This window comes from Protopterus annectens, chromosome 3.part1 (genome assembly GCF_019279795.1).
Source record: "Protopterus annectens isolate FY-2018-M chromosome 3.part1, PAN1.0, whole genome shotgun sequence".
Taxonomy (NCBI): Eukaryota; Metazoa; Chordata; order Ceratodontiformes; family Protopteridae; genus Protopterus; species Protopterus annectens.
In genome coordinates, this window is record NC_056732.1 from 655,994,672 (window position 1) to 656,011,618 (window position 16,947).

Consider the following 16,947-nt stretch of genomic DNA (forward strand, 5'->3'; position numbering starts at 1 on the left):
TCTGCTACTTCATTCAGCATTTACTCTGGTGGAAGTCATATTGCTCTGCAAGACTGTTTTTCATTTTTTTTTTTTTATTTACAAATTTGTGGAACTTAGCTGGGTGAGCTGACCTCATAAGAGCTCTGCTACCTGATATCACAGGTATTCAGCATCACTAAGGTGACTAACACCTATATGCTGGGGTGGCCAGTTACAGGAGACTGAGCCAGGGATCTAGCACTAATGGTCACTAGGATGGCTTGAAACAGTGCTAGGATGCACTGCCTCTGTATGCTGGCAACAATCTGAAGGTAAATGAGCGGTAATAGGCATAGGCTACTATTTATGTCAGCCCACACCCCCCTTCCTCTAATGAGACAATTTTCTGTCATGGTCTGTCCATTTACCTTGTCCAACTGCCATTCATGGGTCTAGTCTTGACGACATACCATTGTCCATGACCTCCAAAACACAGCACAGGCTAGAGCATGCTCAGCAAGTTAAGCCTACTTATTTACAGAGCACAAGGAATCCAAAAGTCACAGACGCTGAGCTAGTAAGGCAGGCACTGACCCAACCAAACATTCTTGTTATAGGTGGCTCCATTGTAAGACATACAGATGTACCTCTTACCAGGCTGAGCAAGGAAAGTGTGATGGTTAGTTGCTTGTTTGGTATCAGGATCCATCAGATCACACATGCACTCAAGTCCTTGAACAGCAAGTATAATGTCTGACTCTGTCATAGTTCATGCCAGTGTCAATGACTTGAGGAGGACCTCCCTGTACTATATCAAGAGATACATGATGGGGCTCTCAGACTATGTGTCCAAGGCAGATATGAGCCTAGAACTGAGAGCATTCTACTGTCTCCAAGGATGATAACATAATATGAGCAAAATTTACTTTAATAATTGGCTTAGCCTTTGCTATCATGCAAAGGGGGTGCAATATTTGTCAGCATGGGAAGATGTGATCAGTGATCAAAAGATCATGCTACTTTGCTTGGGATGACCTGCATCTGTCTCCGTAGGGTTTCTGTTATTGGCAAAGACATTGTCCTCTCCCACAATGCCTTTTTTAGGCAATACCAATGTGATAAACATACTAACATAATGAAACAAGCAAAGGAAAATATGAAGGTGTTACTGATCAGTGCTAGGAACCTAAACAAAATCTCTCCTCCTTACAAGCCTTTCTCACTCTGGAGGACTTTGAAGTCTGTGTAGTGACTGAGCCATGGTTTAAAACAGCAGGGAAAATTCTGGTTGTCCATGATTATAAGACCGTCTGTACGTTGAGACCAGCTACTGTGCAGGACCAGAAAAAAAAATGTAGATGCCTTGGTCTCCATCCAGAACAGACTCACATCAAGTCTGGTAAAGCAGTATGATACACTATAGCTTCATGTCCAAATTAACCATTAGAAATGTCCTGAACCACATATTAGCTAGCTATAAAACCTCTTTGACACAAGTCATCCACAAGCCTATCCACAAGAATTAGCATCATGAGAGAAAAACATACTTTATCTCATTATGACAGTAATTCACTTTTTAGACTTTTACATAGATATGATACATCTTTATTATGGTAGTGGAGTAGTGATTGATGAACATCACCTGTCACCAACAGTAGTGTGACTAAGTTTAACCATGGAAATGTTTTCTATCGGTCAACAGACATTGGTTGAAAGAGAGCTTTTAAACAATTTTAGGATTTTAAACTGTTAGTTCTGAAGAAGAGTTCTACTCAAAAGTGCTAATCTTGTTTTATGTACTTTTATCACACTGCATGTATTTTAATAAAGTTAGCTGTTTGCGTTTAGTGCCATGGTGGTTCTGGTACTTCGTTTTTTCAGCTACATATATATATATATATATATATATATATATATATATATATATATATATATATGGGTCTACCTGATAACACCAACATGCCAAAATAACCGACATGAAAAACCGACAAAAAAGAAAGTTCAAAAACACGAAACTTCACATGCCCAACAAACCAAAATCCCGACAATCAGCAAAACAAATACCTTTCCGAAAAACACACACAACACAAGCACACCAAAAACCTTACAAACCTACACTAAACCTTATATACACAACTATCTATGCACTAACCTCAACTCAAACCCTAATCCTAAGGTCCGTCACTATCGCACACTTACCCGCATCCTAACCCTAACTCACTTAATCTGCCCCTAACCCTTAACTCTGTCACTATTGCACACGTACCTTACCTGCACCCTAACCCTAACTCACTTAATCTGCCCCTAACCCTCAAGTCCGTCACTATCGCACAATTACCTTACCCACACCCTAACCCTAACTCACTTAACCTGCCCCAAAACCTAAAGTCCGTCACTATCACACATTTACCTGACCCGCACCCTACCCTAACGTCCATCACTATCACACACTTACCTTAACCACACCCTGACCCTAACGCCCGTCCCTATCGCACACTTACCTTAACTTGGCGGTGTTCTCAGCATCGGGATTCTCAACTGTCAGTCTTCTGCATTGTCGATCTTCTGGTGTCAGTGTTCTCGTCATCTGCATTGTGTACTTTTGGCGTTTTCTGGTAGACCCATATATATATATATATATATATATATATATATATATATATATATATATATATATATATCAGGACTCCAAAGTATCATTTAGTTGGGGCTGTGACTGACCACTGGAAAGATAAAAAAATAGTGTTTGGCATTATGACACAGTGTTGCTGGCAAATATTTTAGCACAGTTATCTGAAGTGAGTTTTCAGCTTAGTAAACTAACAAATATACATTTTATCTTATGCATAAAACATTACTCTTTTAACTTATTCTCCTGACAATTAATCCACATCAGATTATATCCACATCAGATTGTATTGTTTTGAATGCTTCTTGAATTTTTGAGCCTAAATGTGTTAAATGTTTTATCTTTTACTCTGTATAAGTATTATTGTAATTTTTGCATGTACCTGTCTTTGTCTGTATTGGAGCTTTTCTCCCCAGGACTCCATTGAAAACGGGTTCTTTTGGCCCAATGGACTATCCTGGTAAACCAACTGCAAATAAATAAAATAAATAAATAAATAAATCTCTCTGCGTGGATAATACTTCAGTCACAGTCTTAAATATGTATCCCTTTTACTTTTTGAAAAGGGACTTCAGTTGTGGATATGAAGAAGGCAAATGATAATTTTCCTCAAAATCTCAAAAAAATATGTACAAGCAGCTGATAAAGTTAAACTTGAATCTGTTAAAAATGAAAAAAAAAGCATAGATGCTATTAAGAGCATTAATGTCTTCTGTAGCAAACATTAAAAGGAAACACAATCAACTCCAGATTTATGGCTGTCCATCTGTCTTTTCTCTCAAGCCTCACAACATCTCTAGAAGTTCCATTGTTCCTCTCATGCCCACATTCTTGAGAATTCTTGCTTACTCACAAGCCATGATAAGTCTCGCACAATTAATACAATAATGTTTTATACAAAGCAATAACTTCAGCTACTTATTGAATAGTCTAATTGTTGTTAGAATACAAACATGTACCCTCTCAAAAAATGTCATATAAAGTTACAACCATTAATATTACATTGCACAAGTATAAAACAAGGAAATCGACTACTTAAACATGCTACAGACATATGCAAACACTTCATAAAAATGTGCAAAATCATTATACAAGATATCAACAGAAAAGGAAAAAAAAGATTACAGAGAGTATTTTCTAATTATAATAATGTCCATTATTATTAGGCAAATAACAGATTCTCCATCAACAGAGAAGCTTCTTACTTTCAGACTCATCTAACTATCAGTTGGTCTGTTATTATTATTTTTTTGTCCCTCATGGTTTCAATCATCAAGTTCTCTTCTAATGGATCTCACACTCACTCATGCATAATGGAAGTACTGTCAGAGAGGTGACCATGTAGAAAGTTCAGTCCTAATTCCCTTACTTTCTTCCCTTCCCATCTCATCCTGTGTTGGGTCTGTTGTCCATCCAATGACATGTGACTGTGGCTTGACATCTCCTTCCTGAGCAGTACTGCACATATTTAAACATGGATGCTATTTTCTCTAGTCTGGGGAAGTGCATGACACACCATAAGCAAGTACATGCATCAATCTGTTCCTTGAAGAGGGCAAGGAATTTCTATTAGCCTAATTCCATTGCAGCCTAATGACCACATAATACTCACAGATCTGCATGCACACTACACCATGCTTGCTCACCTGTGTGCATTCAGCACAGAATATGAATATGGTGTAAAGCATAGCTTGGTCAGTGCAAGTATCCTCAGCCCTACATGCTGAATGCTGTGAATATGCTTCCTTATGAAAGAAAGCCATATATTGCATCATGTTATGTGAACCTGCAATGGCCACACTTTTCAGTCCTCCTCTACTGACTTCATCAGATCCCAATCTGCTATTCATATCTTGGCTGGCTGCGCCACAGTCAGGATTTCGTTATTCAGTAGCATACAGCTACCTCCCTGGTAGATCTTTTTTTTTTCTGCCTCTCTAATGACTACACTTAGATCATTATTATTCAATTGTTAACAATTGTTTCATATCAATTTCTTATCAGATTGGCATTTTTTTATGTTATTTGGTTGAGTGAAGTTTTGAGAAAGTTTATAAAAAATAACCCCAGTCTTGACTGGTTTAATTTAAATAACTTCTGGGAGAAAGTCTCCCTTGTTCCTTCTTAGTGTTACTGTTTGCTTTATTTTTAAGGGAACCTGGAATGAACCCCAGTCCAGTCCCGTTTCTGAAAGGTCGGTACATGGTTAAATACAGTATCACATTCTAAGTGTTCTGCAGAGCAGTTTTATGCAAGCTGTAGTTAAAGTCTAAAGAACTTTTCATTTTTAGGATTATAACTGGTACAGACTCATTGTTTGTGTTTTAACATGTATAAGACACAGAAGATGCTAGCAAACACAAATAGGAAATGACCATACTTATATGAACTTGGAAGAATCCGGAATAATTTTGTCAATTAATTCATATTCATAACATTGCCATTATCACAGATTGAACATTACAGAAGAATGCTGATGAAGATTCGGTTGTATTCTAGAATCATAAAAAGAAAACATTTAAGTGGTGAGTGATCATAAGAAAGGTGGATGTTCATTATATTGATCACTGCTACAGTAACCTAAGCTATAATGGATAAATCCTGCAAAGGATACAACAGTTGGCCAGCTTCCAAAGCTTCAGTGCACCTTCCGCATGTACAGACAAGGACAGGTTTGGGCATCAAGCCATTCAGACTTTTTCTGCTACCAAACAGTATGCTCTTCTACAGGCTTTTGAGGATCAACATTTGGCTTGAGCTGTTCCTTTGCTGGGCAGACAAGTTCCCCTTTGGGAAACAAAAGCTTCCACTTTATAGAATGTGTGCTTTCTTGGTTATGAAAGTTATTTTTAAGCTATGAATGCATGTTGCAGTGGACTGTCTCAAGACTTAACTGAACTATTAAGTGGGATCACAGTTTTTTCTATCAGTTTAAAACTTGTTTAAAGTAATTGTAAACCATTTTTTCTATGTTTATTTTACACTTTGCATTGGCAATCTGTTATTAAATGGTTTTTACTGTGTTTTTGTTTGCAGAAGAAAATGACTTATAAAGATTTTTACTGCCTTTTGCTTGTTTTCCCTGGGAAAACATTACGATTTTCAGCTTGACCATAGAACTAACTACTGGTCCCACAGTCGGTACTTCTTGTAGCTATAACAAGCAAAAGAAAACGTTAAGCAGACAGCCTTTTCCACTGTAGTAGGCTAGCAATTTGCCTCAGCCACAGGTGGGTGACTCTGCTGTGGCCATAGCTTGATCCTCAGACCAATCATCCTTTTCTTCGCATCCCCCTTTATTCTAACAGTTAATCATGTCCTCTGCGGCTGGTGAGGCCCCCGTCAGTGGGTAAGGGAGAAACAATCTTGTCAGCCCTGAGAGAAGGGACAGGAAAGCCTTCCCTCTTTTGTCAGAATGCTGTACGCATCCCTAGGGAAGCTACTGCTGCCATTAATAACACTCTTCTCCCCATTTTTCCTGTCAAAAGAAACAGAAAACTAAACACGTAGCTGCTCCTCCTCAAATTTCCTTAGACAGAAGTAGTTTACAAGGTCTAGCTCTTCATCCTTCTTATAAGGGCGTTTCTGGTAAAAGAAAGGGATACCTCTTTTCCTCAAGAGATTCAAGATTCTGTATCTGGACAGGAAATTGAAGGGACAAATACAAGGGCATCTCCTTAGTTTTCTGATTCAGCTCAGTTTCTGATTCTCCATGTGAGGAAGGTCACTTTTTCTGAGATTATTTCCAGAATGTGCCACTGTATCTTAGTGGGAGAACACTAAGGTTTCTTCACCCTTCAGAAAATACTTTGACCTGTTACAGAAGGAATGTTCACAACCTCAACCATTCCTCCAGTTCTGTTAGCTCTGTGTGTGTGTGTGTGTGTGTGTGTGTGTGTGTGTGTGTGTGTGTGTGTGTGTGTGTGTGTGTGTGTGTGTGTGTGAGTGTGTGTGTGTGTGTGTCTGTGTATGTGTGTGTGTCACACTGCATGCAATTGTCCTTATAGACTATAAGGAGTGTTTTATTTGCAGTTTCTTCTTGTGAAGAAAAATCTGCTATAGTTTCCTCCATTATACAAGTCACTGCTTTCTGTTTTCGATCAATATTTAATTTTTAGTTCCTCTACTGCAGAGGTTTTCAAAAAGTGTGATAAAAGGGGTCGATACAACAAATTTCTAAGACTTTTCACCCCTCCTTTTCCAAATGCTCTGTGGGATTCCCTAACCCCCCTCATCCAATTGTGGCATAATACAAAATAAACAGTCACAATAAAATACTACTAAACAAATGTTTATAAGTGGTGGTGGCCAGGGGGTCCAAACATAATTCAGAAAGCCCCAAAACCAAAGTAGTCCAACAAGTCAGAATGACTGTTTTAAAGACCTTGTCCCCCACCCTGGCAGCCTCTTTTCCTTTCCAGAAAGCCTGAACTTCCATTTTTCCCTTTGGCAACAGATAGTTTTGAAGCTCATTCAGCAAGGTTACAGATGACAGTAGGTTGAAATCCCTCCTTTTCCATGGGTAATTCCTCATCAACCAGACAAACCAGACCCTTTTTATTTCCCCCTATATTTCAGCACGTGCTGTTCCTGAGTGTGGTAGAACCAGTTCCTCTTTTCCAGGTTAGGAATGTTTTTTATTCAAAGATATTTTCATTGCAAAGAAGGAAAATGTTTGGAGACTGGTTCTGGATCTTTCTTTCTTTCCCAAACGTGTTTGTGATAGTCCCCAAATTCAAAATGATGTCTTTTTCGAAGTGTCAGGAATCTCTCTCTTGGGTGAGAGCTCTCCTATGCAACCTGGGGCTCCAAGAGAACATTTAGATGACTCCTTCTCACAGGATTGTTTTCTTGGGTGTCAGCAAGACATCTGATTTCAAAGAGCTTTTCTTCCACAGGAAAAAAAAATGTATATCTAGACCTATTTATAACATTTCCACTTGGACTTCAGTTACTGTGAGGGAGTACAACAGGACTTTGGGTCTCGTGGTATATATGATTCTCCTGATACCCCTGGCAAGACTGCAGATGAGAAATATATAGTGGTATCTGAAGTCTGTTTGGTTCTAGCACCATCATCCTTTGTCTTTTCAAATTCCAGTGCTGGTTTTGTCAGAACAGAAATCAGTTGCCAGAGACAGAAAAATATCACTTAATCTGGGTCTCCTCTTCTCCCTCCCTGTTCCAAAATATTCAGTCTCCAAAGATACCTCAGACTTTGCTTGGGGAGTAGTTTTAGGAGGGATAAAATACAAGATGTGCGGGACACCAAGGACAGACATAAGGACATAAATATAAGAGAAATGCTTGCTCTGATCAAGGTATTCAACTCTCTGAATCATCTTTCATCTTCAGTTTGCTACAGAAAATACAACAGGTATGTAGTATAAGCAAGGGGGAACCAGGTCATACCTCCTTTGTAGACTAGCTATGTTATCATGGGATATAGCTTCACAGCACAATCTCAGTCAATGGGCATTCCATATTCTGTCAGGGAAAAACTGTGTGGCAAATCATTTGAGCAGGACAAGGCCAGACCTAATGAAAGGAAACTATATCAAGGGGTCTTCTTAGATTTGATCCATCTGTGGAGAGTTCCTCAAGCAGATCTGTTTGCCTCTTTTCTATACAATCAGTTGGCAAGACTATGCTCCAGAACTCCATGCAAGATAGCCTGGAAGACAGATGCCTTTTCTTTTCCTTGTATAAGAAAATTCCTATATGCTTTTCTACTCTTTCCAGTGATATCCAGGGTACATCTGAAGACTCAAAAGGAATACCCCATAATCATTGTGGTGACTTCCTTCTGGCCTTGGCAACAGTAGTTCTCCCTTCTTTTGAAAATGGCCAGGGGCAGTTATCTTGGGCATTCTCAAAGAATGGATCTACTCACACAAGATCAGGGGTGTTTGATATACCCTGACTCCAATCAGCTTCAACTGACTCCCTAGATGGTACAGTGTGTTAATTCCTTCTGAGCACCTGTTTACTGAGGATGTACAGTGGGTACTAATGGTGTCAAGAGAACCTGCTACTAGAAAATCATATATTAACAAATGGAAAAGCTTTTCTAGTTGTTGCCAACAACATAATCAGCACCCATTCAGGGCTAGTTGCTCTCTGGTTTTGCAATATTTGTATGTTACTATCCTATGCCCTTCCTTACTCCTCTACCAAGGATCATTTATCAGCCATTTTAGGATGTGAGCCAATGGATTCTCCTCTATCAGTGCATTTTTATGCCAAAACATTTTGAAAGGGATTTTACATAAGAAGCCACCAAGAAAACTGGTGGCCTATCCTTAGGATCTTAATTTTGTGGTAGAGAAGCAGACACTTGCATCATTTCAAGCAGCTAACCTGACTAACTTGAAGGTCTTAACATGCAAAACAGTTTACTGATTATTCTGACCTCTGCAAGAAGGGTATCTGAGTTGCAAGCTCTTATAATGAGTCAACCCCATCTCAGATTGCACAGAGACAGGATTTCTTTGAGAAGTAAGCCTTCTTTTATGCATAAAGTGATATCTGAGTTTATAATAAATTGTCCATCTTCCCATTTTCTTTCATGAACCAAAAAAGAAATGAGGGAGAAAGAACACTCCATATCTTGCATATCCACAGACAAGTCAGATACTATGTTGACAGGACTACATCTTTCAGATCTTCAGATCAATTGTTCATTTCTTGTGAAGATAAGAAAAAGGAACAACCTGGGTCTAAACAGATTATTTCTAAATGGTCATCTAAGGTTATACTCACCAAAACAAAATAATTCCAGGCAAATGAAGGCCGACTCTACCAAGACCTTGGTTTCATCCATGGCTATTTGGAAAGAGTTGGATTCTAGAAGTACTCTAGAAACAGCAACTTGGTCCCCTGTAAATAAAGACATTACAAGCTTGATTCCTTCTCTAGATCCAGATCAGGCTAAGACAATTCACCAGGGGGTCCTGGACCCTTCCCCTTCCATTTCCCAAATGTAGTAAGCTGGGTTAATCTACCCATATAGCTAAGGCTGCCGCAGCAGTGATCAATATGATGAACATAGTACAGTTGTTTAAGCAAACTTACCATAACAGGAGATGTTTGTATGATCTCTGCTGCAGTAGCCACTCCATCCCCTTTGTTATTTGGTATTGTTATTTATGCCAAGGTATCAACATTTATTTTTTGTTTTTTCCTAGCATTGTCCTTTCAGGGCTCAGCCTCCCTCTTTCTTTTGGCATGAAGCCTCTGAAGGCCTTCGCTTCCAAACCAACATTTTTAGTCAGCTCAGCTCGGGCTGACTGACAGTTTGTCCATATGGAAGGTTCCCTGAAACTTTGGAAGATGGCCAGCTGTTATATCCTTGTTAGGATATAACCTGTAAAGCTAAAACTTCTGCAACAGTGATCATTCAAACATCTACTATCATGGTAAGTTTACTTACAGAGCTGTATTTTATATTCAAGCTCTGTCCAGATATATCATGCCAGAGGCAAGCCTTGTAGATAGTGTAAGTCTGTAGGAAGAAGTTTTATCTTAAATGCTGTGTGTTGTGTGGATTAAGGGTGAAAAGGTATAACAATTCATTTTCAGAAATAAAATCATATTTCTTAGTCTGACAGCAACAAAATAGTTTAATCTGATGAGAAATCTAAGTAACAAAATGTCCTGTGAATGTTCTCATTCATTTTGAAAATATCAAGCTGAATAATTGTGCAGTGACAGTAATAATGTTACAGGAACAAAATAAGCACATGCAGTTAGAGGTGGGTAAATGTAATGAGACTGATGATGCTATATATGGAAGGGTGTGCTGTGTGCCCTTTGTGTGTGCATGTATGCATGTGTGTGCATGTGCATGTGTGCATGTGCGTGCGCACGTGTGTATGTTACAGTAAAACAGACTCCTGCTGCACTCTGAGTTATATAATGCAGGCGACTACACATACTTTAGGGCAAGGGAGACAAGGTAAAATACAAAGAAGGTTAAGCAACAGAAGACACGGTGGAAGGGGAGAGAATGTAGGACAGGAAATAAAGGACTGAGAATGTATGACTGGAGAGCTGTACAAAGCACATTCAATGAAGGATAAATGGACTGAAAAGGGACAGGTAAACCAAGGGGAATTTATGAGTAGACAGACAGACAAAAGAAATAGGTAGACCGAACGCTTAGATATAGTCAGGAGGACAAGGATATCACATTTGGTTCACTACGTACCTGTCTTTATCTGCTAAACAAATTCAGCCGTTACTGATGCTAACATAGAGTCTGATGTGAAACAAACAAGAAAAGCGAATTAGCCTTGGATTTAACACAGTTGCTCATATGGCTAGCTTGTGTACAGGCTAGTGAGGGGAGGGAATCTCTATGTACAAAATTGTACTTAAGCTAGAGAGTAGGCAATTATGTGTGAAAGATATCACACATTTTAAACGTAAGGGCAGGAAGAATGCAGTGTTTTCCATCAATGCTGGAGTCACAATGCCCATTACATGCATAAAGATGCACAAATGCATACGTAAATTTTCTCCCTCAATTGTCATGCATTTGGTTCACAGCCTTGCAAAGGAAACATATGGTAAAAACAGCAGCTGAGAAAAAAAAATCACAGCTCAAAATAGCTCTGCTGTTTTCTGAGAAGTGAAAGCTTAGAGCCTCAGGAAATTAGTCAGGCATCAAAAAGAGGTATTTACAGAATGTACTCATATAACATCACCTGTCAGAGGTGTGGTATCTGATTAGATAGTGGGCCCCTTCCCCACATCCTGTTTGCTCACATGCAAACGAGGCAAGAAATAAAAATGCTAGCCTATTCTTTACTCTGCATGTTCCAGAAACATTTTTGTCTTTTCTTAAATTTCCACTGTTTTTACAATGCTTATATAAGGATCTGATCAAAAAAGGAGGCAACACCAGGTAGTGAAAAATTAGATGATGCCGGAAATGAAAAATAAATTACATAAACGTAAAATAAAGTATTTTCTACATAATATATTGCAATATTTGACATATTTTGTGATTATAACATTTGCACATTTGATACACACTGCTATTCAGTACATTACAGTAAAATAAAGTCAAGCTGTAAGGGGAAGCATTATGAACCCTCCTCCCACCTAGTTGCGGTAAAAGGAAGTAGTAGAAGGTCATTTCAGGCAAATATGATTATGTGAGATTAATTATAATGCTTATTTTTTTGAGATTCACTACCTCATTGCTGTTGGTTTAGAAAAGAGTTTGGAAGCATACTTGGGGCTCTCACTATTATAAGATCAGTTACTGGGGGTTCTCACTATTATAAGATCAGTTACTGGGGGCTCTCACTTTTACAAGATCAGTTACTGGGGACTTTCACTTTTACAAGATCAGTTACTGGGGCCTTTCATTTTTACAATATCACTTAAGCAATTATATATATTTTTCATCTAAGCAATTGTTTCTTGCAGTGTGAATATAATTTATTTCAGAAATTTAAAGTAGTCCATTTTTTTATTATAATGTTTTTATTTTCAGTAATAAACATACACACAAATGTTAGCAAGTTGTACTTCCACATTTAAGTTACTGTACAAAGGTAACATGAAATATCACAATATCCCATCATACACTGCATAATTCATCATCTCTAAAGGTAGTTAATGCAGTAAAACTCAGGCAGGTTCATAATACAAGATATTAGTACTTAAAATCAATACACTATAATGCATCATAAATTGCCATATCCATGTCCACTAAAGCAGCTGATGCAGTATTACTCAGACATGTTCACAATGTAACACATCAGTACATAAAACTGATTTATTATAATACAGCATGCTCTGTCATATCCATCCCATATATGTGTAGCTGATGCAATGTTGCTTAAGCAGATCCATAATAATATAAGATATCAATAGTTAAAGTGGGCCACTATATATAATGAATCATACATTGGCACATCTGTCTCCTTTCTGGGTAGCTGATGTAGTATTACTTAGGCAGGATCACAATATAAGATATCATAGGTTCATATGTTCATAGATCAGTACTACAAAGATGGGAGGAAGTGCCACAATAGTATCCTGGCTGGCGAGTGCTGGAAACAAGCGGTGAGGTAACCTTGGCAAAAACAGTAAAAGCCAGCTACTCGAGTAGTAAAATCCAATGGTTTAATAGAAACTGTACCACAATCCAAAGACAGAACAGTATGGTGAAGGCTAAAACATGTTTTTTTAGTTCCTGCCTGAACTTCATCAGACTTCTGAATGCTGCAAACAGTCTCACTTTAAATACTCTTCTTCCAGGTTGCTGAATTTGAAGTACTTCCGGCTTTTGAACTTCCTCCCATCTTTGTGGTTTGTTTTGCTGTTTAAAACCTTTCCTCAGTTCATAGATCAGTACTAGGCTATCTGCCTGAGGGCATCTATAAGCCTAGCCATAATGTGTTGGCTTTCGCCACCCTCCTTAGATTAGTTTCCTGTGCCTCGGTCCAGCAGAGCCATTAGTTCCCTGTGCCTCTGTCCAGCAGAGCCACTGCAGTGATCCCCGGGGTACATTTTCTGTTTCCCATTCACTCGTCAAGGTTTCTCTTGAAGAGTGTTAGTGAGGGGCTCTGCCTAATGTAGATTGGAATCCTGTTCCAAAGCATGGGGAGTCTCTGAGACAGGAATCTATCCCTCCAGCATGTCCTATTTATCATTGTGGTGAGGTTTAGATCCCTAGAGCATGTGGCTCTTGGGGATTTTTTTTTTTTTAGGTGGAGCATGTCCATCAATTCTGGGTTGGACATGGCCTTGTATGTCAGGCAGAGATCATCTCTGAGTAAGCGGTATGCAACTGAGTACAGCTGGAGTTTCTTCAGTCAGGCTGTATAGGGTATCTGTTTGAGGCCAGTAATCCTCTTGGTGAGGTACGTGTCTTGTAAGGTACATCCCAAATGGGGCGTGTACTCTATGATGGGTCTGATGAGTGATAAGTAGAGGGGCACAATAACCTCTTTTGTTCTAGATGCAAACCCTTTTGTGATTATGTGGGCCACATAGAAGGATTTTCTAACCATCTTGGCAATATGATTATCAAAGGTGAGAATAATATCTACTTGGGTCCCCAGATCCCTTATTACATTTTCTGTATTTAGGGGACTACCAAGTATGTGATAGTTCACGGCTACTTTGTTTTTTCCAAAGGGGATGACTATGCACTTTTTGGCATTTAGCTTGATGCCATGATTTTGACACCAGGTATCCATCTCCGTGAGATCCTTCTAGAGGATGTCTGTATCAGCTGGAGAGTCAATTATGGCCCCCAGTTTGCAGTCATCTGCAAACATGGTCAGCCATAGTCCTCCTGTGCTTGCCTGTACCTCTGAGAAATATATACTGAACAGGAGGGGTCCCAAGACTGAGCCCTGGTGGATGCCACTTGTAACTGGTTTAGAGTTGGACTCTCACCATGTGGGTTCTGTCCGTCAGCCAATTGGCAACCCATCTCGTGATGTAGGGGTTTATATTCAGGCTGGTGAGCTTGTCTATAATACCAGAATGGGGAATGGTGCCAAAAGCCTTTGTGGGGTCTAGGTAGGCTGTGTGGACCTCCTTTCCCTTGTCTAAAGCCTTGGTAACTGTCTCAAAGAAGTCCACCAGGTTTAGGAGGCATGTTCTTCCCTTAACAAAGTCAAACTAGGTAGGGTCCAATGTTTGAAGATTCCCAGTGTCTCTGTTAATGAATTCCATGATGATGCGCTTGATTATTTAAACTGGTCCTGTATAATGAATGCATCATACATTGCCATATCTGTCTCCTCTGAAGGTAGTTGTGCAGTATTATTTAAGCAGATTCATAAGCTAGATCAGTATTTACAATTGGTTCACTATAATGCATTATACTTTTCCATACCCATCCCTTCTAAATGTAGCTGATACAGTATCACTCAGGAGAGTTTGTAATATCAGAACTAAACCAAAACTGTTCCAGTATAATGCATTATACTTATCCATATCAATCCACTAAATGTAGCTAATGCAATATTACTTGGGTTAATAATACAAAATATCAATATTTAACTGTCCTGTATAACCAATGCATTATACATTGCCATATCCACCTCTTCTAAAGGTAGCTGATGCAGTGTTACTCAGGCAAGTTCATAGTATTAGGCATCAGTACTTAGATCTCATCAAGAATAATGTAGTAATGCAGAATCATTGTCATGTTTACAATTTTATGCTAGTGCACTTCACAATTAACATATTTCTTAAACACCTACAGCCTCATTAGTGTCGTACTGTTCTTTGTTTGACAGCTAATATGTTAACTCCATTTCTAACAGTCCTGTTATTCCACAGTATAAATTCAGTAGGCAATCTGAGAAGTTTTAAGTAGGGAAACATTTTTTACTAAAATAGTCTTCTTTACTATTGATCGAACTGCCATGATGTATAAGAAAAAAAAAGTTGTATTAACTATGCCAACAACATGTTTTATGTTATTAATACTCTTTCTACTACAAATACATCAATTTGCATAATTACATCAAAAAAGTACTTCAGTGTTCAGGTAATTCCACATAATAAATTTTGTGATTCAGTTCATTTTGTTTTGAGACTCTCAATCGGTTATCTTTCATTCTTTTGAAACCTTTACCTAACACTTGTCAGAATCCTTATAATTAATTTATTAAGCTACTCAGTGATATTATAGATTACTAGCTGTCTGTTTCATTTCAAGTAAAATTCATTTGTTAACTATTAAAGACTGTATGCATATTGTCAACTTTCTGTCTCACTGCAGCTTTCTCACATCCAGTTCCACTTGTCAGGAAATCTCACACTTCCTTTAACATTTACTTCTCTTTCTGTTGTATGGAAATTTCTTCAGAGTCCATGCATTTTTTAGAGATATTGTATTAGTGCCCTAGCTCTTAAAGTACTGCCTTTATCTTGCCTCCCTGAAAAATGACCACACACTATTAAGGAAGACCCCATGGCTTTTATATATTCCTTTCACATTTACATTGAATATTATCTCATCTTTTAAAGCATGCTATTATCCGTCCATCCCCTAAAATCTTCTCACCACCCAACCCTCAGGACTATATCTAAAAGCTCTGAAAAGAGAGTTTATTAATAGATATTAGGCTTTGCCAGCAAGTATAGTCTGCTGTGTAATGTGCAACACTGTTTCAGAAAAGGCTTTCGCACACTTATTGCTATTTACAGGTTACTGATGATGTTATACCAACAAGTTTGACTATCTTTTAAATAAACAAGTTCAAGAATCTGGGACTTAGAGAAGGAGTCATAAAATTCATTCATATTTGTACCTTCAAAAGCTGTTGTCAGATTGGAGTCAGCCCAAACACCAGTTTTCTTTTCTCTATAGTCCTAGGTCTTTCCTGGCATGAATTATTACTTTGTATGCTGCTGACCTGTTGACCTTCGAGCAAGGACACAGTCCTCAATCATATAAAAAGGGCTACCAAAATATTTCGATTATTATCTGGGATTGATCGTACTACAATAAACTGTTAATCAAGTCTAGCAAATATGGATAAATGATGTGTGGAGCCACACAAAGGCATAAAACTCGAACTCATTTCAGATGGCTAATCCATTCAGCAATTCAATTTAATATGCAAAGCAGCAAAATATTTAGTGATTTTTTTTAAGCAAGACTCTGTACTTTAAGGCCCAATTGGCTGACAAAGTTCGAAGATGACCGCAAACTAGGCACCATAGTCGATACACCAGCAGACACACACATCCTACAAAAAGGCCTCACAGAAATGGACAACTGGTGCCAGAGTCACGGCCTTAAACTAAATGCCAAAAAATGTATAGTCATCCCCTTTGGGAAAAACAAAGTACTCACAAATTATCACATAGACAGTAACCCACTGAGTACTGAAAATGTAATCAGAGACCTAGGGACCCAAGTCGACAGCGACCTCTCATTTGATACCCACGTTGCCAAAGTGGTTAGAAAAACATTCTACCTTGCACACCTCATCATGAAGGGATTCACATCCAGATCCAAGGATGTCATTGTACCCCTATATTCCTCCCTCATCAGACCCATGATTGAGTACATTTCCCCATTTGGTATGTACCTCACCTGGCATTTGCAACAGCTGGAGAGACCACAAAAGTACCTCACCAAGAGGATCAAGGGTCTCCAACATACGTCTTATTCTGCCAGACTAAAGAAACTTCAGCTCTATTCAGTATCATACTGCCTGCTCAGAGGTGATCTCTGCCTGACGTACAAGGCCATGTCCAATCAGGATCTGATGGACATGCTCCACCTCAAAAAATCCAAGTCCATCAGGACCACGAGAGCTAAAGACTTAAACCTCGGCACAAGTATGAATAGGACATGCTGGAGGGAT